This window comes from Pinus tabuliformis, chromosome 6 (assembly GCF_031772625.1).
Source record: "Pinus tabuliformis cultivar Carrire ecotype Pingquan chromosome 6, CPIR1, whole genome shotgun sequence".
Lineage (NCBI taxonomy): Eukaryota > Viridiplantae > Streptophyta > Pinopsida > Pinales > Pinaceae > Pinus > Pinus tabuliformis.
Window position 1 is genome coordinate 1,726,695,418 of NC_142292.1, and position 24,347 is coordinate 1,726,719,764.

The 24,347-nt window shown below is 38.5% G+C and overlaps 1 protein-coding gene across 4 annotated transcripts in view; it reads left to right on the top strand.

Moving 5' to 3' along the window:
• The first annotated feature begins 8,350 nt into the window (after nt 1-8,350).
• The window catches only part of LOC149265710 (increased DNA methylation 2-like), a 106,769-nt gene continuing 90,772 nt past the window's right edge, over nt 8,351-24,347 (top strand). The window contains exon 1 of one of the 4 annotated variants that reach the window (XM_089429706.1): nt 8,351-8,712. The gene's annotated coding sequence lies outside the window, so the exon portion shown is untranslated. The other 3 variants (XM_089429714.1, XM_089429718.1, XM_089429716.1) reach the window with 3 other exon arrangements.

Sequence of the window (24,347 nt, forward strand, 5' to 3'; positions counted from 1 at the left end):
GAAAAATATATATGTGTGTGTGTGTGAAATATCAACACTTTTTGTTTATGGGGTGTTTTTCCATGTTTTTTGCACAAAAATGGGTGTTTTGGGGCTAGAGTTCTCGTTAAGTTGGTAACTTTGTTATGCACATGTATGGGGGTATACTGAGTCTATAGGCATTATCTCCCACATTTTCTAGTATCTCAAAGGGACCATATCACAAAGCCTTGATTTTCTTACCATGACCGTGTAGCCTCCCCTTATTCAACTACAACCATACTTTGTGTCCAGCCTTGAAGGACTTCTTTGTTCTATATTGATCATGCTTAGCCTTCTATTTTTCCTGTGACTTCTACAATGTCTCCTTGTACTTGTAGATGGATTTGTTTGACCTTCTCAATATTTTGTTCTGCCTTTAAGTCATCCCATGCAAGATCCTCTCTCACTCTCCTTTGTTGTCCATATGCAATAACCAAAGGTGATAGTGGTAAATATCCAAAGCAAGTCTCAAATATGGACTTACTAGTAGAGGTGTGGACTACTATGTTACAAGAGTGTTATATATACACCTAATTTTTGCCCCAAGTCTTTGGATGCTTCTAACTGTAACCTAACAAAAGTTGCACCAAAGCCTCATTGACTACTTCTTTCTACCTATATGTTTGTGGATGGAATCTTGTAGACCTATTCAACTTCATTTCTATCTTCTCCAACAATGTAGTCCAAAATGTACTGAGAAATCTAGTTTCCCTGTCTACAATGATGCTCCTTGGTATCCCAAAATGCATCCATACCTATCCAAAAAATAAGTTCACTACTTCTTTCCCGCTAATAGTTTTTTATAGGGCATTAGAGCACACATCATGTTGAACCTACCAACTACCACAAATAGGTAGTCATGTCCTTTCCTTGTTGTTGGTAAACCTCCCACAAATGCCATGGAAATTATTTCCCAAGGATAAGTGGGTATAGGTAAGGGATGATATAGACCATGGTTCTTGTTACTAGGCTCAACGGTACAACAAAGCATGCATGCTCTACTTGTTCTTTCATCCTAGGTCAATACACATACCCCTGCAAGTTGGCCACTATCTTCCCTATACCAAAGTGCCTTGCAACCTTGGAGGTGTGAGCCTCTCTAATCAACTGTAGTCGCTTACCTTTAGGAACACATAACTTATCCAGTTTGTAGAGAAACTTGTTTTGGATATGGTAGTCAATTGTGTTGTCACCATCATGCACATGAATCTAGCTCTAGAATTGTTGAAACACCTCCTTGAAGTTCTCATCCTTTGAATATGCCTTTGTATGCATCATGGGTGAATGGTTGCATGTGAATCAAAGTTTCCAAGGCAATGATATTGGATGTGAGTGGCCTTGAAAGCATGTCGACCAACTTGTTTTTGCTTCCCTTCTTATACTCGATCACTAAATGAAATTTTTGTAAAAACCCCATCCACTTGTAATGCCTAGTTTGTTGTAGCTTATTATGGACCTGGAGATACTGCAATGGTTGGTGATCTATGTGGATTATTGTATCCTTTCCCATGAGATAGTGTTTCCACTTCTTCACAACTTGCACTAGGGCATAAAGCTCCTTGTTGTAGGTAGCGCAGTAGAGAAATACCCCATGAAATACTTTAGAATGCTAGCATACAAGCCTTCCTCTCAACATCAAGACCACCTCCATAACATACCCACTTGTATCTATCTCCACTTCAAAGCGTTGTTGCATGTTTGGTAATGCTAGAACTAGTGCTCGACTAATCTTCTTCTACTCAAAGGCCCTCTGCTAACCCTTTCCCCATTAGAAAATCTTGCCACTTGGAACAAAACTCTTGGCCTTGAAAACATTAGTAGGCACCAACCACTTCATGATGACCTCCATCTTTGCATGATCGTGGCAAGATCTATCTTCAACACTCCCCCACCTATCACATACCCCGAATACACCAAAGATCGTTGTGCAAACTCACACTTCTTGAGATTTTCTAGCAGTTGGTGCTTCTTTAATGTCTCTAACACCAACCTCGAATGTGAGATGTGCTCCTCCCAAGTAGCACTATATACCAACATATCATGAAAATAAACAATAATAAATGAATATATAAAAGGGTGCAATATATCATTCATTAACCTCATAAATGTAGTTGGTGCATTGCATTGGCCAAACGACATGACTACACACCCATATGAACCTTGTCTAGTTTTGAAGGCAATATTCTAAGTCTCTTCTTCTTTGACTTTAACCTGGTGATATCCAGACTTTAAGTCTAGCTTGATGAAGTATTTGGCTTGTTGCAACTAATTCAATAGATCATTTATCATGTGCATGGGGTACCTATTCTTAAGTGTAATTTTGTTTAGAGCCCTATAATTGATACACATCCTCTAAGTCCCATATTTCTTTGACACAATTATGATGGGAAAACCACGTGGCAAGGTACTTGGTCGAATGACACCTTATTCCAGTAGTTGCTACACCTACTTCTTCACCTCAATTACTTCTATAATGGATTGCACTATACAACCCATTGTTTAGTAATGGGGATTTTGGTAATAGTAAGATATTGTGCTCCACTTCCCTCTTGAGTGGTATCCCTTTAAGCTCCTAGAACACATCACTATATGCATGTAACAACTCTTCTAATTGTTGTTTATGTTTCTTAGTACACCTCCTTAGGGATGACTTTTCTCTCACTGAATCTTTTACAAACTATTTTTCTCTTAAAAAATAAAACATACTTCTTACTAGAACTAATTAGTTTCTTGGCCTAGTTGGCACTTACCAACGAAATTTTGGATTTTCCCCTGTGCGTGTTGATGGTGAAGGATTTTACATCCTTAATGAGGTAATACTAGCGGGCTCTCCACACAAAGATTGCATTTTGCATGTACATATAGGGATTTCCAAACCACACTACACATACATAAAGGGGAACTACATCTATTTTTACTTCATCAATAAAATCAACATTGATAGCAAATCTAGTTTTTCTTGTTTAGTTACCTTTACTTTTCATATTTATTTACCCATCCCAATGGATATGGGCTTGGATGATCATGGACTTCCAATCCAAATTTGTTGACTAGCTCTGCTAAAATGAGATTCATCTATGATCCTAAGTCTAACATAACTTCAATATTTGTATTTTTGATCGGTATCTTTATATGAAAGGGTCTGGTCTTTGTGTTCTTTTCATGTTGATGAATGCTACTCAGATTCACCTCCTTTTGCATTGATGTACATACGATATTCTTATCCACATCTGAGCTGCTTTCAACCTAGTTACTCGAACTAGTGCCCATGAGGTTCTTCTTCTTTGCATCTTTCTTTTTGTTCATCAAGTTGAGATCTGGATGCAACTTCTAACACTTCTCCTTTGTATGATTGTCATTGTTATAATGGTTGCAGTGATTGCTAGTATCTTTACATTGGTGTGTTGTGGCTATTGCCTTCTCGTCCTTTCCCCCTTTCCACTTCTTATTCCCCTCCTTGGAAGCTTCTTAGTGCTCTTTCTGCTTTGACCCAGTTGATTGCCCTTTCTTCGAGCCTATGTTCTCTAGGTAATGTGCTTGTGCACAAGCCTCATCCATTGATCTAGGCTTGACCAACATCACTTGATTTTGTAGATTGTTGTGTAGACCCCCCAAATACTTGAGGAGTACATTTGGGTTTTATGGGGAGATACCCAACATTATGGCATCTTTCTAAATTCTATGGTGTACTCCTGTACACCCTACCCTACTTCTCCCTGAAGTAATGCCACTGAATCCACTGGTCATCTAAATATCCAATAGGGTAAAATTGTGAATTTATGAGGGTTTTGAAATTCTCCCACTTAGTCATTGGAGGATATCCCTACAACCTCAAGGTCTCTATGTGGCTTTCCCACCAAGTCAAGGCATGACCCTATAATTTCAGCCAAGCAAATAAAATCTTTTATTCTTCATCTATACGACAAACACTAAAACAAAATTCTAATTGTTGCAACCAATGATTTAGCTTAAGAGTGCCAATCTCACCTTGCTATGGCTTGACATCGGACTTCACTTTCATTTTGAACAGGGATTGTGAATGGTTCATGGCACTCAAATTCGCTAATCCTTTTTAGGTTATTTCTTAGATTCTCTCTCTGGTTCTTCTCAATCTATCAATTTTCACTCCAATTTGACCTCTGTGTTAGAACCTCCATCTTCTTTGAATAGGGTGAGTTTATTGGTTACAATTGCCATGAGGAGACTCATATTATGATATATGTCTATGACTTGTGCCTCCAACTGTGTAAATTTCTCCACTGCAGGATTGTGAAGGTTATTCACAGATTTGTTGACCATGACTGGGGTTTTATGAATTTTGTTTTAACAAATATCGATCCCTTGCAACTACCCGCAGTATACCCAAAGAAACATTCTTTGATACCAATATGATTTGTAAACTACCTTGGATATTTCACTGGACGATTCATCAAAACAAATATTATAAATTTGAAAATTATACTATGAGTGTTTATTTCTCCTTGGATTTATGGATTTGCTAATTACTATTATAATTGTGCATAAAATAGAGAACAATGAACTAAAACTCACAAACCACAAATTAACACAAGATATAACCTAGGAAACCCTTTCGAGAGAAAACACAGCTTGAAGGTGAATTTGCTCTGCTCTCTTTCACTGAATCGAAATGGATACAAGTACAAAGAAGTGGGGCTTATGACCTATGGGATACTACAATGCACAACTCCTCTCTATTTTCTCTCTCCTTATCCACTCTTGGCTACTCTGATCATCTATGGAACAAAATGCACTCGAATAGAATGTAACTCCTTTTCCTCATATTGCCCTGGTTATAACACAACCTAATAACCTACTAGTGGTTCGGTTTGACTCCCTCAACTCTTAACCAGGGTTACAATAGTGACTCTTCTAGGGTCATGTTTATCATTGCCACATGGATAGTCCCTTTTCCATGAACAATGGGAGTTGATGTGACATCCTCTCAAATTATGGTGGTTAAAATAGGAAAGTCCACTTATAAGCATAACTTTTGCATACAAACTCTGATTGGGGTGATTTTTGCATTATTGGAAAGGTATCTATGTGTAGAATAGTGCAAAATGGGGCAATGATTAAGCGACATAGTATAACCTCCCTAAAAATTCCATTTAATGCCTCAAGATACTTCTAGAAGGTTTAAGAGCACAATTTGCCAAACTGGGATCCACCAATAAAAATGGTCTTATGGGTTGTTTCCTCCATTTTTTCAACTCTAAAAGCATCAAGATGGATGACAAATATTATAATGATCCAACCCAAATCAATATATTACACAAATAATGGTTACTGCGTCATATTTTGAGGTGGACTTCCATTCTCTAATCTTCTCGGGTTCATTCATCTCTCGGGCTCTCAAAGTCACTTGTTTTTCTTCAACAACATAATGTAAAACAATTATTCACAATTTTTTGTAGTTAAATATAGTGTTCATGACTCAAGATTTTTATCATCATTATGGTCTATTACTTGGTGAATCCCCAAATATCAGTGGTTTACCCATTTCTCTATTAATTAAATTTTACATTTTCACTCCTTGTATGCAAGACACACACCCTCAAATCAAATTTGATAGTGTTCAAGGATCACATGACACTTGAAGGGAAATGAATGATGCCAATAAAACCATTATTTTCATATCTTCTAAAGTTTTTAAGTAACTTTGTGATTTATTCAAGTTCATAGACCACATGGTGATGTTTTAAAGAGTTGACACTAACTATGATAGGGTGGCAAAGCTAACATGTTAATGATATTTAGCCTCAGTGCCTTGAGAAACAACGACTTATTTCTTAAAGTATCCACCCTTTATGACTTTTCAATGCCATGTTGAGAAAGTATAACTTATTGAGTTCTTTCCTTATTATCTCTTTAATGAACAAAATGTAATCGGATGTGAATGAGTTAGTGAGCTAGAATATTAGATTTGTTACATAAATCTTGTGAAGGCTCGTCCACCATTTGAGGAATACTTTATTAAGGCATTGGAATACTTGTTCAATTCCAGTAAGGTGGACATTGCAAGAACCTTTTGGTGTCATGTTCTCTTTATTGGCTAAGATAGGGTTAAGATAGGGAGATGGAGGGTTTACTTTAGCTATCTCTTTATTAGCTAAGATAAAGATAACCTCCAATTATCAAGTTATCTCCTTATTATCTCATTAATTAATGATAGGTGATTGGGTGTTAGAAAATAAGTTAACAACTTAAAACAATAAAATGAACATATCTTTATATTCTAATTATCTAACGATATAAATTAATATTTAGGGAATACTCTACTACACAAGGTTTGAGAAGGCTTATTTGTATTTTATTAAGACATTACAAAGACATTTTATGGTTAACTTTGCTTTGTTACTGAGGGATTTCTAAGCATATGGAGGGTTGATAATGACCATATATGGTTGAATTCATGTTAGGAAGGTTGAGTAGGGCCTTATTGGATGGGTTGATCAAGGGCTTTCTAGGTGAGAAAAACCTTATTTCCCAAAGGACCCTTTGTTGTTCTAAGGTGAGGTAAGCATAATCAAGCCTCCTTTCTATCTCAAGGAAGTAAATGAGATAACTTAAACAATCTATGTTGATAATTTAACGCAATGTTTCCTATGGAATCAACTTCCATTTTATGAAAGTTGGGTAACATCATTGATGTTCTTCTCCCTATACCATTACTCCTCATACAAGCATCTATTTTTGTATAGATATAATATAGGGAAGGGATAAAATCTAACCAAAAAAATGATGTTTGGACTAGACAAATCCACTTATTCCTCACAATTCTTTGTATTATACTTGATTTTACTCATTTCCCATATTTCTACACCGATGAGAACACCACATAGAGCAATCATACCCCAACACTATTTCGGAAGAGCTTTTAGGAAGAGGCTTTCACACTAATGTATCCCATATTTACCCCAATTTACTCAAAGTATCACACTGGTTTACACTATCGACTTATTGGGGAGGAAGAAGACAAAAAATTATATATTCCATTCTAGAGAAATCTCTGCCTCACAAAGAATGGAGAGAAACATCCCATCTCCAATTTAAAAATATTCATGTAGCACTTAATTTGATCCTTTATCTAGACGAGGATCAATTGTTGGGCTACATAATGCTAATCTATGTTTTGTATGATCAAGTAAACATCATTCGCTAAAATGTGACATGTCATTTGGAACATCTAAGTTGTTTCTTTATTCATCGATTGATAAAGGCGAGTGAAGCATGGGAAGTGAGACTGAAGTAAATGCATTCTAAGATACACTTTTGCTATGGGAAAGATCATGGTATTACTAATCTATGTAAAAGGGTTGGCCTTGAAAGGTCTTACCTAAGCTAGCTTTGCTTAGGCAAGTGAGGTCATAGTCTTGAGCTTTGTTTATTGCAGGTAAGGTCTCGATTATGTCGGTCTTACTTAAGTTTAGGTAAGGTCTTGGTCTTAAGCTCTGCTAAGGTAGGTAAGGACTTAGTTTTCAATGATTTTTAAACATTTAAAGTACTTATTGTTTCAGTCTTACTAGTGTGAAGGTAAGATACTTACTTGAGTAAAACTAGCTTAGGAAAAATGACTAAAATGTGTCTAACAAAATAATAATATATAACTAGAACATATATTCATGTCCTCACTCTTTTGTATGTCTGTGCCATGTTTTAGTAAGTAAATATCTCTTAATGGATTGTAACCAATGACTAGGATTAGGGTGTTTTCACCGTTGCACAATATTCAATTTTCTAGTAGAGTTTCATTTAGAATTCATGATCCACTATAGGTCTAATCTACAATTTTTTGAAAAACATTGCTTAATTATAATATGTTTTAGAGTTTTTGACTAAAATTCCATAAAACATTCTTGGTCAAAATATAATTTTTAATTGTTTAAAATATATTTTTGATTTTATATATGAATTCAACCCCTAGAAAAACCCCTAAACATATTTTTAATTACATATAAATTCAACCCCTAGAAAAACTCCTAAACACTACACTGGTGGCTTCAATACCTGCAAATGTTTAAGGGTGGCTTCAATACCTGCAAAATTCTAGACAAATTTCATGAGAAAATATGCCAAAAAAACTAGACTGCACCTTCGGCACGTCTTACGAGCTTTGAACCGTCTCCGAATATTCGAGTGATTTTTGTTTTAAAAATGCAGGATTCACCTCGTGCTTTTTGGCTGGAGTATTAAAATATAGAACGGTCTCATTCAAGTCGCATTGAATCACCTTGAAACCGGGTAACCGTTTTAACATTCTAGGCCATTAACCATCCAATTGTATTATTCGCACGACCGGAAAGGTAAACCATGTGGTGGATCTGATGATCCACTGTGTCTGGCCGCGTGATACTGAGATCTCAAAACAGTCGAATCACTTCACGCATCACAATGCGACCCATAAATCCAAAATGTCTTGGTGATCTCCAGCACATGATACTCGTTTGCATCATCGGGCTCGTATTACAATAAGACAGAAGCTACTTGTAGGCCTGACTCCCACAATTAATTAATAAACCTAAACCTATCTGATTAAACCTCTAAACATCACGATAAATGAAGGGAAAGTCAGATTGAACCAACCACAAGGTAGAGGTCAGTTTGAAGAAGGAAGTATGGGCGCTTCATTAGATTGGATAAGCTTGTTTGCAATGGTTTGTTTGAATTAAGGTACACAAGCACCCTTCATTTCTTATTGATCAGTCCATGTAATCATGAAATGCTGACCTCTAATAATTTTAACTGATATAATTAGGATGTAGATATGGGATAAGTTCTGATAATTTCAGTGAAGGAATCGAGATATTGTAATTGGATAGATTCGCAGAATAGCTTCATTGTGCTGGAGCTTCTCCCATTCCTGTAAACGGGTTCCAGCTGTTTTTGGTATCCTAACGCTATCCTTTGACCTTAGAAACCATGACATGGATCTGTTTGGACTCGGGTTTTAAAATGTAGAGGTGGGTCTGCCAAATGTTTCCTGTTAGCCATCAATTGTATGAAACTACCCTGATTCCATCTGGGTTCTGCAAGTGTAAAGATGCATCTGATAAGTGGGTTTTGTCAAATAGGTCCATATTATTTCATTTAAAAGAATATCGGGATTCAAGACTAACATCTGTGTAATCAGTTCGTTTCTTAGAAGTGTATACCGTGGTAGCAGGTGGGTGCACATGAATTTCTCTTTCCTTGCCTTTATTGAGGCTTCTCAGGGTTCAGCTTGAGACTTCCTTCCTCATAGCGTATATCTTCTCCGACTCTAATTCCATTCACATGGAGTTTTAGCCACCTAAGGGATTCAAATCCCTGAAATTTAGGTCAAAGACGTGATTTCTTCCCAGACGCACTCAATTCTTCAGGTTCTTTGGTTAGCTCTAAGTTGCGGTTAACAGTAGTCTTTTCAGATATCTTCTGCATTCTCCGAGAGTTTTAACAAAAGAGAAGTAGGCTTATGTGCCCTACCCACTTTTATGCAGCCGGGACCTTTAACAGTTTTAATAAATGAGAAGTAGGCTTATGTGCGTTGGGGTTTAATAGTTTAATGATTGCGAGGTTGACCACTCTGGGGGGTTTTGGGGTCCAGCTTTCTTTCTTTATTATGTCGTGCGACATCTAATGGGGATGCCACCCGTTTCAATATGGGCCATCCAGAAAAAATTAAATCAGTTTTGCAGAAATTCCTTCTTTGTTGTGTCAGGTGACATTTAACGGAGATGCTACCCGTTTCAATTTGGGCCATCCTGAAGCTTTTAAGTCAATTTTGGCAACACAGTTTTCTGCTAGAATGAGCATGAGCATTTTCAGAAAAGGGTGGAGGTTCTCTTGATGTTGCGGCCATGGTGGCTCTTCCTACCTAAGTCCTCTAGATTGGAGTGGGCAGTATTCTTATAGCTTGGCCCAATGATGTATGCTTTCTTGTATTCTCTAATAAAATATAAGATGCATTTTCTAAACGAGATTTGTTTTTCTCTACCACTTACACACATTTTCCCTGCGAGTTCAATTTTTATCTGAGATTTGTCTACTGGTCCTTGGTGAATTGCTTATGGTGATGAAGCTGCATTCCATTTAGCTTTAGAAAGTCTCATTCTTCGCACTTTATTTTCTCATGTTGTAATTGTCGTACCATCTAATATTGGAATCAATTGTTTCTGTGGATGACACAACATTCCCGACTTTTCTTGGTTCTTGATCAGTCATTTATGAATTAAATAATAAAGTGCCCAGTGGAGTAATGGAGCAATCGTTATGTACTGTTGGTGGCGACATAGGATTAGGTAGTAGTCTAACGAGACTGCTTTTTTGCCCTGAAAATCATGGAAATGAAATTCTGGTATGATGATAAAATCAGGGTAAGATTTTGATAAAATCAGGTGGAGATTTTTATAAATCTAGTTACAGCGGTTAAATTTCAAAGTTTTGGGTGCCCAGAGTTTTTTTTATGGCGCTGAATCCATTTCCAGCATAAAAAACATAATTCAAATACTTTTACTGCAATATTTATTGAAATTTTTTTTGCCCGGATTCCAACCACTTTTGACGCTTTGACCATCCGGGCAATTCCTCTGCCTGCGTAGACAATTCCTCCCTCCGCCTCCGTGGACACTTCTTAGGATTACAATGTATCCGGACAATTTCCATTACTTTTTTGGAAAATATATCTTATATTTCATCACGGAACAAAGGGTGATACGTCATTCAGCCAGTCTGAGTATACAGACTACCCTGCCCTACGTAGACAAAGAGAAGCAGCATCTCTGACATGGTCGTCAATGTGAAGAGAATCTGCGTTTTTTGGGAAAATGATTATTTTGGCAGAAAACTAAGTTGGCAATAGCTGATCCAAAAACTGTCCACAAGAGCTTTCGTTATGGCATTATACTGCCTTCTCAACTTATTTGAATATTGTCAGTGCACAACATCCACTTATCCTGGGGAATCGAAGTGGAGTATATCTGGTTATATTATTAGAAAATGTTATAAAATGTCGGTACATCTTATTAGTTTTCAAGCGTTAAGTTTAAATGTTAACAAGGGTGACCTATGCTCTGGTTGTTACTCGAGATACTTGGATTTGGTAACGTGGGTTCCTAAAATTGAAAGATATTATTGTTTTCGTCATGCTATCTTTAAATGTGATGCCTGGCATTTGTGTTTTTCTGCCAAAAATATTCAGAAGTTGAATATGTTTTACACTAATTTTCTGTTAACCATTCACCTTTCCTACATTTTGCAGTTTTGGTCTAGTGAATTGCACAGATAATTTGTGATCACCAGATCCTAAACATTTGTTGTTCCCAATGTTATTAACTTATTTCTGGTTCGATGACTTACATTTGTGTGTTTTTTTTCTCGAAATGCCATCTATTTCTCCATGTATTTTTATTAGTTTTATGCTCAACACTTGCGGTTTTTCTTTCTGTATCTGGTATATTGTTTTTCAGCGCTCTATTTATTCTGTACTTTTGGTAGCAAACTGAACATACTGCATGCAGTAATTCTGATCACTTTGTCTGGGGTGGATTTTTGCTGAAATTAACCGCTTTTGAACAAGTGCCAAACTGGCTTGAACTGTTGCTCTCATTCTGGTAATATTTGGTCCAATTGAATGCTTTCATTGGTTGGAGCATGCCGTAAGATCATTTTTTTAGTATGGTATATGCATCACAAATGTTTTGCAGCCTTAGACCATTAACATATAAATACTTTGATCTTTGTTGCTGGGTCTTAATAAAAGATCTATGTGCTTTGTTGTAACACTGCCATATTCCAGTAATTTTGTTCCAGGCACATTTCCATATTATTATGCTGTAAGAAAGAAACCTTGTATTGCCTTGATTTTTCATGTTGTTTGGATTTTTCGACTCCATTTTTTGCTTGTATGAAAATGTCCAATTTCTTTGCTTAAATTACTTCCATAAGTTATTATTTACTTAGATTGGAACAGCAAATAGGTGAGTTATTTGTATGGATTATATGTTATAAATAGGCTAGTAAGGATACTTGTAGTGGAAGGTCTTCAATAAGCTCATCGAAGTTGACAATTTACTCTTTAAAAGAAAGCAAAAAGAAAAGAAGAGAAAGATGGCTGCAGGTTGTTTTAAAGGAGATAATCCACTATTTCACCTGCTGCTCAGCTCTAGTGCTTTTATTGTTCACTACCGTTGGGGAATGTGGCTGATACTCGGCAGTTATGCAACTGGATCTAGTAAATTCTGCAAAATTAGATATTGTATTCATTGATGCAGCATATGTTTATCACTTTTGGTATTGAAATCAAGTTGATTACACCGGGAGAAAAACACTACTTCGGAACTTCCTACTAAAGCTTACCCAACCGTTGCATATAAATGATGAATGCACTACATTAAATTTGAAAATACAATATATTCCAATATACCAAGGACCTACTAGCTGACAGTGGATATGATGTCCCAGTTGGAACTAATCAGCATTTCTGCCCTGTATGACATTGGTAACTTTAATTTGCACATGCTTATTAATTACACAGTAACCATACTTATAATGTTTCTGTTTATAGTGGAAATAGGTTATTGTTTTGACCCATTAAGTGAGTTCTGCTAAGGCTTCTGCTTCTGTCTTTTCTGATCTGAGGATTTCCCATGGCCTCTTTTGGGTACAGGGGATAATATGGTGGGCTAGGCTAATTTTCTTTAGGTATGAAACACTTAGAAATAGCAGAGGCTCAAATAAGATGCAAGGAAACTTATCAAGGAGGGCATGCTATCTAAGGTCATATGAGAACCTCACAAGGCTCATAACATCCCAAACTAGCAAGTAAACTCAATTTGGGCTCACCAAGTGTACCCTCACGTGTCTCAACCATGCCAAAATGCAACCAGTGTCTGAAATTTCAACGTGCTGAGGATATCTTGAAATCTAATTGGTGTTGTATGCCATACTAGGTATCAGGTCACTTTGATAAAAATTGCACCATCTTGGAATCAACTGAAACTTGAACCATATAGGCAAATCTCCTAATTGGGTCCTCAAATATGCAATCATCTAGTTAATCAAAGCACTCTCACACTTAGCCAAATATGGGAATTTCTGAAAATAACTGCTTCTCAGATTTGTCTCAAATTTGAAATCCATGCACATCTCCTCAAAGGATATTCAAAACTATGATTAGATCCCCCAAAATAGAAATCTATGAAAACCAACTAGCCATACCCTTTGGGAGTGTTTGATCTCCCATACTTTCTCTGCACACTGCACTGAACCCTGCAAGTATGGGGCACCTGATGTACTGAAAACTCTGTCCATCAGATTTATTTTTATTTGACATGCTCAAGAACTTGTCCTACCCAAAGCCCCTGAATAGCAAAACATGCCATCATGTGTCAATCCTGAAAAGGCACTCACAAACAATTGATGCCTCGTCAATGGATTGACCAGCCAATTCATTTTGTAATGTACCCACAAACAAAATAGATTAGGCACTCAAGTTGGATTTTGAGTCCAATATGGGTGCTAACACCTCCCATATCATGCCCTTAATCACCATTAAGGGGGGAATCAAATGCTGCACTTACCATAAATAAAAGTAAACTGTCAACCATAAATAACAATAATAATCACATGGATTCTCATTTTCCATGTTGATGAGTTGCAACTCGTTCAAGCTTCCAACAACAGGGGTTGAATTCCACAAGTCTCTTGAAAGGATCCACTATGGCATGTTATGAGTTCTAGTTCTGCTGCTGATAATTGTGATCTTTGACAGATTCATATTGCCTTTGCAATATTGTAATAATTGCGTAATGAACCATTGTGGTACTCAATTGCTTCCATGATAGACTTCTGTGATTCCTGTAACAACACTTCCCACAACATGTTTATTGCATAATATAGAAATCTGCAGTTAACTGTTTCGATATTACGAGATACTCAACCACTAGGTTGTGTTTTTTAGTGTTCATGGATTTGTAAATTTACACAACGATCAATTAACTTACACAGCATCCTATGGCTATAGTCAATCTGTGCTGCCATTATAGCATTGATCATCAGTTGTTTTTAGAATAAAGCAACTTTAACAAGGAGTGTTAACTCTACATGAGATGCTTATCAAAATGGCAATCTCAGCAGACCAATTTTCATAAATAATGAGTAAAAAATATAGGGTTGCAGCGAAAGGAATTTTTTCAGGGGTGGCAGGAGTGGGAGGGGTAGGAAAACTGGTCAAGACTCAAGACGTATGCCTGGGGTCTTGAATCAATGACAAACAATCAAATGGAATTGCATGGCTTGTTACAAGGTCTGATTCTGGGCAGAACCTCACAGGTGACCAATATCAGGATTCAGAATTTTGGGAGATTCCCTTCTAACCATATAACACCTATTCAATGGAACCTCTCCCCATGATAAGCACTTGGGGAACCTATTAAATAGAATAAGAAGGCTGCTTGATGAAATTCCTCTAAAGGAGTATTTCCATATCTTGAAAACTCAAAACAAAGAAGCGGACAAATGTGCTAATCAGGCCTGCCAACTACTGGCCGGGTATGTAAACAGTAAAAGTAGATGGAGTATTGGGAAGGTGCTCTTTGTTGGAAAATTAGGAGACTTAGAGATTATAGATGATTTTCCTAAACTTGATAATTACTTGTGATATATGTTGGCCTTTTATTAATTTATTAGATTTTGTTCATCAAACAATTACCAAAACAATGAGGATCACAACAAGACAAAGTACACAAGATATAGGCTTCAAGCCAGGGCAAAACCCCTCCAAGGGGAAAACCCAGGAAAATGCTTCTCTTCTTATAGAATTTGTTCACAATGAGATTTCCAAGACCCAAAGACCAAACCCAAGATCCTCCCTAGTATCAAGCCAAGCCAAGCCAGGCCAACAACAAGATCTCTTTGCAAAGAACCAATTCTTCCAAGATCTGCGAGAATTACCCCACCCGCAACTTATTATTTCGGCCTTGCAACTTCGTACTACAACTTCGCACTGCAATTTCGTCCTGCAATTTCGGTCCCTGCAACTTGCACAAATACCCTAGAATACTTCGCACATGTGGACAAAAAAGATAGTTTTCCCAAGAGACCTTCCTTTGTTGACTTATTTCTCTTTCTCCTAATCTTATATGCTCTTCTTCCTTCTTCGCTATTGCAGATCGAACTTGCTTGGGAGAGTGTTCCAAATGAGTCTAAGTCCCTCTTATTTATAGCCTTCTTGAGGGTTCGAAACGCCTTCCCTTAGGCCGACTTCACCTTGATTGGGCTGACTTGGTCTTGGAGGAACAAATGGCTTTTCTTGACTCAAATTAAATATTTTCTTTTGATACAAAGAGTCCAAATGGGAACATGAAGAACATGCTTTTGACCTAAACTTGAGCATGAAACCAATGCTTTACATAAATAAAATTTTCTTTTATTTCTTTATACATAGTATACAATGTCATGTTTACTAATAGGTCATTATGAAGACCGAACCTAGTTACAATTTCCAACACCCTTTGCCATGATCTAATTGGAACAACACAAAATCTAGTTATAATTAAAAAAAGTTATATAATCATAACAAAACATGATGTATCGAGCTCAGATTAATAAATGTGACAACCCTCACTACAAAAAATGGGATGGGGGCCTGATGGCTATTGTGGCGCCCTAAGCAACTAGGATGCATGCAACTGGTAGACAACACTCCATATCTTATCAACAGGGCGCCACCCTAAGGACAATAAGTAGTGATGTGAGCATATTCCCAACTCTGACGACGAATGCTTAGGCAAGCGTAGCAATTATGAACCAACATTCAACCCTAACTCTGCACTCATGTGGGATTTGGAGGCAGCAGGGTGAAACACAAAGAATGTTGTTTAATAGTAAGCCGAGGGTTACCAATTTGAGAGACACTCTAGTGACGGTAAACTTTGGGATTGGCCACCGAATATGGCCAGTTCTGTGGAGCCATAATCGGCTTTGGTGTGCCATCCTCCTCTGTTAAGCCTTTTATACTCCAAGTTGGTCTTCAAGATTGTAAGTTGCTTGGAATAATCTATTTGCATGTCTGTTGGATGAATAGTCTGAATGTATCTACAGGAATGAAGGCCTGGACGCTTCATCGAGATGAGCACAGGACCCAACGATTGAAGGACCTATGACTCCATGACCCAACGATTGAAGGACCTATGACTCCATGTGGCTAGGGATGGGGCTTATTCACCGCTCTTGGATTGATTTTGGGGAACAAGTCACACTCATAATTCAAGCCTTCAATAATTATGTGGAGCTTTAACTGATTTTGCATTGAATGACAAAGCTAGATAGAGGTGAATTGAAGGATAGAGAGCACGGTAGTTTGACTTTCTTGGAGGGTAATAGCACTAGCTGAGAAACAAAGGAGATAGTGGGGATGACTAAATAAGAAGGTAGGGAGGTGACAGTGTGGTGCATTGAAACAGGTACCCAGTTTCTCGGGATTGAAGGGAAAGATGAGACGGGGAAAAATGAAAGCCCGTGGAAACAATGATAGAGAACGAACCAACAATTGCAAATGCACAGATCAAATTGTTCAACTGATGGAGCAAATGGAGACTCTCCAAATAGACATGATGATGATGAATATGTGACAACAAAAGCAAATGGAAACAAGTGTGCATGTGATGGAAGAGATTCAAAGTCTGAAGGGTTAGATCCAGTGCTACAGGAACCATCCCCCCCCCCCAAGGATCCAAAGGCAGATCCGCGTCCCGTACAGATTCGCCATAGATCCTTCGGCGGAACCGTGGATCGGAAAATCGGATCCGCGGTTCCTCTTTTTTTGGCGATTCCTGCAAAATTGGATCTATGGGGGGCCAATCCGCGATTCCTACTGCTTGATCCATGGTTCCTACTACCCGATCCGCGGATTTGGAAAGGATCAGGTGCAGATCTGTGGAGGTTTGGGTGTGTATCCACAGCGGATCGTGAGCGGATCCGAGAGAAGGTGGACGGTTCCGCAGGAATTGTTTTGTTTTTTGAAAATTTCGAACTGTTATGTGAGGAACTACACTCTCTGAATACTCCCAAGGTGCCCCTTGATGCTCCCTAATGGTAATGTTAAATTCTTAAAGTAAAAGTGACATTCTCCTTTGTCTTTCATTTCCATCCTTTTACTTAAATTTTTAACATTACCATGAAATGACTTAGGATGTTTAAGAGTGGTTCCAACCTCATTAGACTTCATATGGAGAAAATAGAATTTCATGTCCCATTCAAAATTCAACAGACTTAACAATTTTCAGGATCAATAGGATTGTGGTGCTTCATTGGATTATATCATGTATGAGGGCATGTGATTGGCATTTAATCAAGAGCAACAAGCCCTATATGTACCCTAGTGTTGGTGTTATTGATTGTTGAACTCCTTTGTCATGGCCTTAGCAATTATGTACCCTTCACTCAAGTCAAAATCATTGATTAGGCATGTTAAGCTTTCTCTACCATATTATAAGGCTTGGATTAAGCTGTTTGATCAAAATTAGGCAATGTTGACTAAAATCCCTATAGAATTGAAGTAAAGGCAAAGGCTAGACAAGAGAAGAGGAATCTAGATTGTAGATAGTTGATGCTGGAATAATTAATCATTGATGTACACTGGATGCCATGTCTATCTTGATTTATGTAAAAATATGCATGTTTTCATGTCTTCTACAACTAATTTGGTATTTTGGATGTTTTTTTACTGTAAATGAAAAAAATAATATATATATATATATATATATATAGAGTAGACGCTTCCTAGACACTTCGCTTTCTCGATTTTTGGGATATGACACTTCTGCATCCCCGCTTCCAAAAAACGTCCCCACTTCATCCCCGCTTCGTGCAACGTTGGTCAGATCACCAAGATGTGAAAATTCCAAAACTGGAATTCTATTGCAGCAACTGGAAATTATTCTTCTAATTGTTAATTTATTTTAACAATTGATTTGCTATGACAAATACTGAATAAATCACACTGCAACCTTCACAAATAAAATACTGCGGAAATAATAGCACTGGAAATTGAGAAAATACTAGCACACGCACAATGAAAATGACACCGTTATTTTTGGATAAATGTCCCCGAAAAAACCCAACTTGGGAAAACCGGCGGAACAGCTGAGGACTTTATTATTATGCAGCAGTGAGAAATTCTAAGTACAATAATCTGGATGCCGAATTTGGCTATCCTACATAGAAAAATACTGACAAAATTCTAGTGAGGAATTTTCTCCACTCCACAGTGAAATCTGTGTTCTGACTACAGCGCGAAGTGAGCCGTTCAAATTACCTCTACGTTGGCTTGCGTCACCCTACCGCAGTATCTGCCACACTTAGCCTGAATCAATTGCTCTTGTAGTCGTCCTGTTTGCCATTGGTTGAGAAAATATCTCTCTGGCCTTCTGGAACCCTTTTTCGGCCTCTAGAACTGAAACTCGGGTTCTCTCCAGCTAAATCAAACTGCCCTCTAGAGGCTTCTGTGCAGCCCTTGCGTCAGCCTCACTGTGGTACTTTTGCCTCTCTGCAAATGCACTCGCTAGATCTCGAAATCTTCCTCCAACCTCACTGTCACTGCGCCTCACTCTTTGCTTCAATTTTTGGCTCTTCGACAGCTGCTGTTGTTCTTTGGAAATCCATCTGCCAAGGAAATCGAACTTCTAGTGTCTCTTCTCCAAGTGCCCATCAAATTCTTCCTATAATCCTGTGTTGGGTCTCCAACGAACAAGATTAAATCGTAATCAAGGGCTAGGATCATCTTGAAGTTGATTCGTGCGAGTTTCCAAATGATTCGCACCTTGACTTAATTAATTCTAATTAATTAATCATATTCCCTAAGTTTAGACTTAGGAAATATTTAAAAACTGGTTAATAATCTAATTAAGCCATCTCTAGGTGGAATTTCCAGAAACGATTTCTGGGTTTTGGAGATCTCATGTATTTTAGCCTCTCCACCAAATTTCGTGGCTAGAACACATCTGATGCTACAGAAACTAACACTCTCTCTTAGCGAGGACTGTGTTCTCTCTAGTGCTGCACATTCTACCACAATACCCGGTCTCTGTATCACCTCTTATTACACTGCTGATGTCTGGCTGCTGTTTCCCACCAACTACTGCGCAACTTTGATGTTGCATCTGTGCTGCTGTTGACATTGCTATATTGTTGTCAACTCTGTATTTGCACTACAACTCCCTCTCATCTGTTGCTGCTGCAACTGCAACTGAGAAGCATTGAAAATATTGAATCATTCGTGTTTAGTATGATGCATCTGTCTCCCGAATCTCTGACTGCTACTAGCATCTGCACTGCCACTGAAGACTTTGCGCTGCTGCTGACTCTGCTACTGAGCCACCTGCTCTGCTACCAACACTGCATTGCGCTCCTCAACATATGACTGCTACTAGTCTGCAACTGTCATTTTGGTACTGATTGCATCATCTGCCACTGATCCATCGTACTACCGAATACTGTGGGCCCCCGTAGCAAGGTAGTGATCCATGAGGTGGAATCCTCAATGGCCCTGCTCAAACTCTGTAGCTCTCTGGGGTTATAACTCCAAGTCACCCCACCTCACTCTTGGAGGTATGGCTAGCATCATCGCGAAGTCTTCCTCCAACTTGGAGGACAACCGATCTATCTCAGAATGTGCTGTTGCCTGGTCCTGTTTCTCTTGTTTGTCCTTTTTCCTGAGAGGACACTGAGTATTGTAGTGGCCAAACTTGCCATACCTGAAGCACTTGACCTTAGATAGGTCCTTCTTCCTTCTTTGTTCACCCTGCGCCTGAATGGGACCCTTTGATGCGAGGGCCACATTCTCCTCCTCCTTCACCACCTTCGATCCGCTACTACTGCTGCCACTGATGGAGCTCTTTAACAAAGCTTGACTCAACTCTTGGTGCGGCAAGTCTGATCGCATCTTGTCCCATTCTGGTAGCTTTGTCTCTGCCCAATATACTTTGGACAAAAACTTGGTGTTCAGTGCCATTCTCACTAGCTCTATTGGTTGAGGTGCTGCCCCAACAACTACAAGCTGGTCTCGGACCTCCTGAATCCTGGTGAGGAAGGGATCTATGCCTTCCCCCTTCTGCATCCTGATGCATCTCAACTTTTCTTCCAGGAACATCTTCCGTTGCTCGGAAGTGCCCTGATATAGCGTGGAGAGAGCATCCCACATCTCTTTGGCAGTGTCCTTGCCAACTATGTGTGAGACTATATGGTCCTGGGCTCCATCCAGGATCAACCGCTTCACCTTTGCCATTTCCTTCCTGTATTCTTTTAGTTGATCCACATCCTGGGGAACTGCCACAACACTGTCTATGTAGAGCTTCAGGCCATATTCATCCAACAGGAAGGACATCCTGGCCTTCCAGATGACATAGTTGGTGGAACCCTCCAACCTATCTTGATCTTTAAGCCCTGCTGTGGCCATCTCTGATCTATCGAAAACTCCCTCTTTCCTTTAGATCGGTTGCTGCTCTGCTACTCACGCTCCCTCTTGGAATGCGCAAATCTGTTAGCTACTACTGGAAAATCGAACTTCTGAGACTCGAAGTTCCCTGAGAGAAATTTTCCCTTTGTTGTGTGTGCTTTTTTCTTCCACCCGACATTGGTTCTGTAGCTGCAAAACCCTTTGCGTCCAACCAAAAATCTGAGCTGCAACTGCTCCCTTGGACTGTTGGAATCACAATCCCGGGCAATTTGACTTTTCTACATGCCTGCAACTGAAAATCGAATTCTTGCCCTAGCAACTCGACCGACCTGTCAAGGAACAGCGCTGCCTCAAGAATTTTGGTCTGCCACTCCCACTGAGCAACGTAATTCTCTTCTCCGCTTCTGAGCTTTTTGGCTGATCACTCACGCTTTGATACCATGTGAAAATTCCAAAATTGGAATCCTATTGCAGCAACTGGAAATTATTCTTCTAATTGTTAATTAATTTTAACAATTTATTTGCTACGACAAATACTAAATAAATCACACTGCAACCTTCACAAATAAAATACTACGGAAATAATAGCATTGGAAACTGAGAAAATACTAGTGCGCACACAATAAAAATGACACCGTTATTTTTGGACAAATGTCCCCAGAAAAACCCAACTTGGGAAAACCGATGCAACAACTGAGGGTTTTATTATTATGCAGCAGTGAAATTCTGAGTACAATAATCTGGATGCCAAATCTGGCAATCCTATAGAGAAAAATACTGGCAAAATTCTAGTGAGGAATTTTCCTCACCCCACAGGCAAATCCGGGCTTTGACTGTAGCTCCAAGTGAGCTGTCCAAACTGCCTCTGTGCTGGCTTGCGTCACCCTAGCGCAGTATCTGCCATGCTCAGCCTGAATCAACTGCTCCTATAGCTGTCCTGTTTGCCACTAGCTGAGAAACTGTCTCTCCGGCCTTCTGGAACCCTTTCCCGGCCTCTGGAACTGAAACTCAGCTTCTCTCCAGCTAAATCGAACTGCCCTCTAGAGGCTTTTGCACATCCCGTGTGTTAGCCTCACTGTGGTACTTCTGTCTCTCCGAAAATGCACTCATTGGATCTGGAAATCTTCCTCCAGCCTCACTCTCTGCTTTGATTTCTGGCTCTCCGACAACTACTGCTGCTCTCTGGAAATCGATCTGCCAAGGAAATCAAACTTTTGGTGTCTCTTCTCCAAGTGCCCATCGACTTCTTCTTATAATCTTCTGTTGGGTCTCCAACGGCCAAGATTAAATTTAAGCAAGGGCTAGGATTATCTTGAAGTCGATTCGTGTAAGTTTCTAGATGATTCGCACCTTGACTTAATTAATTTTGATTAATTAACCATATTACCTAAGTTTAGACTTAGGAAATTTTTAAAAACAGGTTAATAATCTAATTAAGGCATCTATAGGTGGAATTTCCAGAAACGATTTCTGGGTTTTGGAGATCTCATGTATTTTAGCCTCTCCACCGAATTTCGTGGCTAGAACACATCCGATGCTACAAAAACTATCACGGGAAAATGGATGAAATAGATGCTCTTTGTTAACATATTGCAAAATTACAGGAACACATTCCACTGCTGAATACTTACTTTCATTATCAACCTCAAGCAGTTTGAAGGAGGTTAACCTCGGTCCAGATCTCAAGTGGACATCGGAGGAGGGGGGGTGAGGGTATAAAATGATCTATATTCTGTTGCAAATTTTGCTTGTTGTTAGTGTAACAACCTCGAAATAAAAACATGTAATTAATTAGATTAATCATGCGATTTATAATCAACACACAATTTATCAACTAATTAACATCAAATTTCAAAAATATGAGTAGAGACAACTTACCTGTGGTGATGATGTTTCTCACTTGTGATTTCGGGGTTGAACGCTAGTTGAATTCTGCTAACTGCAACAAAGTCTTGGGGACGACTCTCCACCCAACTGTAGGCTCAATTGCACAAATTTTGCTACAATTGACCACCCCCGAGCCGTCAATCAACGTACTACTGCTAGGGAATCCTTTGTCTCACAACACTATTCTCCCAAGAGAATGGATGATGGAATCATGGAATGATGGAATGTCTCTCATCTTCCTCACCATCTATTAAATAGAGCAAACATTGGAAGGGGAACCACATGCACACACTCCATGTGTCAACATGCAACTTTACTGCTTTCTTGTTTTATTTCTTTTGTTTTTACTTTTTGATAGCTTTACTGATTTTCACTGTGTTCTTGTTTTATTTCTTTTTTTTACTTTTTGATAGCTTTAGTGATTTTTACTATTTTTTGTTTATTTTTATTTATATTTTTAGAGCTTTAGTATTGTTGTTTATTATTTTCTTATTCTTTATTATTTATTTACTATTACTATTTTTTATTTATTTTCTTGTATTTTAATATTATATTATTTATTATTATTATTATTTATTATTTATTATTTATTATTAAGGGACATTACATACTTCCCCACTTTAAGGAACTTCGTCCCGAAGTTAAGTTGAATTATTTAACATTTTATTTTGTTATTTATTACTTCATGTTCGCCGACACCCTCTGCTGAACTAGTATAACTAGCAGGCATCGAAAGTTTCACAACACCCGGGAAATCCCAAGGAATCTCTGTCCTTTTTCCCACTTTCGGAACCAGGCATAAGCCTCCTCGGTCTGTATCCTAGTCCAAGGTTGGCCCCAAGGCTCGTGCCTAACTCAGACCTCATCTGCCCTAAGGCAGGCATCTGGTACAGTGCTCAATGTCTCCGGGCATCTTGCAAGGTTGGCCCACTCCCTCCACAACTCACTAAGGCGCACAACCCCAGGCATCGAAGTCCTTACACCCCTACCAGACTTTGGCATCCCAATACAATACTAGGCACCTAGCCTTCAATATTAGGCACTTGGCCTCCTCAAGATGGTCCCATAGCCCTCAAGAGCTATCCATCAAGAGCTATACAAGACAAAGGAACCACTGGCATATGTAGTGTTGATTGAGTTTGTCCCCAGCCCATATGGTGTTACTTATTCTCCCTCGTGTGTATGGGCTCGCACGAGATCATCAAATAAACCGGCCCTCTCGGCCCATTTGAGGAGTCCTGTCAATCATCACACCTCAACATGCAACCAATGCATTAGCTATACCATCATAGTATCATAGAAAATAATCCACATGCCAAGTCTTGCATGTCATCATGAGAACATTCATCATTGTTAATCGCAACATTATGAATAATAACGAACTGCATGCTCATGCATGTCATAAATTTGTACGCAACTATCACATGCTTCACCTCATGAAATACCATCATAAGTTAGAACATCAACATATTTGCATCAAAGACATATCATGACTTCACATAATAAATGAACCACATGTCAATAAACCTCATATTATAGCATCATAATTCCTATGCCACGTTATGCATATCATATCCATCATGAGTATTCAACATTAAATACTTATCATCACGTAGTAAATGAATATGTCAATATACCTTGATATAACATCATAATGCCTATGCATATCATCATCATTATAAGGATACATCATCACTATAAGAACCACATGTGCATCATTATCCTCCTACCATTATATCACGAATCCTTATGTAACATTATACTCAAAATAATAACAGTGAATTAAACTAAACTGAAATCATAGTGTACGATTTAGATGTATCATAAAGTTTAAACAATAAAACATGATTTAGATGCTCCATAAAAGTATCTATCTTAGCTAAGTAAGCACTCCTAATTAGTTCACCACACATTTTAATCAAGTAAATAAGGAAAGTCATTAAAAATAACATCTGCATCTTCCCAGGTAGCTGACCCTAGGCTATAT